Genomic DNA, 426 nt, shown 5'->3' with positions numbered 1-426 from the left:
AAATTAATCTCATGGAAATCTTCTCCTGACTTGAGGAAAGCTGGAAACTCTGCTTGTGGACCAGGGATGCTGCAGCTTCAGAGAAAGCAAAGTCTGTGTTTGCTCACCCTTCTGCTAGGCAGAGTAGCAAATGTCTCGAGGTGGGGAGGGAGCCCCTATCTGGCTTTCAGAGTAGTTTGGGAAACGATACCCCTGGCCAGGTTGCCTTGAGGAGGTGGAGGAATAGCTCAGGGCCCAGGGTTTGAGCTGTCCTGGTTTTATGCCTGTTCATCTGCAGCTCTGACACAAACCGAGAGCTTGATGCTGCTTGTATGGTGGTAGTAGTTGTTTTATCTGTCTAGGTGGGCTCAGTCTGGCAGATACCAGGTTCCTTTGCTGCCATAGCAAGGGGAATCAGAGGAGCTGGTTGTTTGCCATGGCAGCATG

Source organism: Egretta garzetta, unplaced genomic scaffold (genome assembly GCF_000687185.1).
Source record: "Egretta garzetta isolate BGI_Z169 unplaced genomic scaffold, ASM68718v1 scaffold42, whole genome shotgun sequence".
Lineage (NCBI taxonomy): Eukaryota > Metazoa > Chordata > Aves > Pelecaniformes > Ardeidae > Egretta > Egretta garzetta.
The sequence above is the reverse complement of the archived record's forward strand: the minus strand, read 5'-3'. Positions refer to the sequence as shown.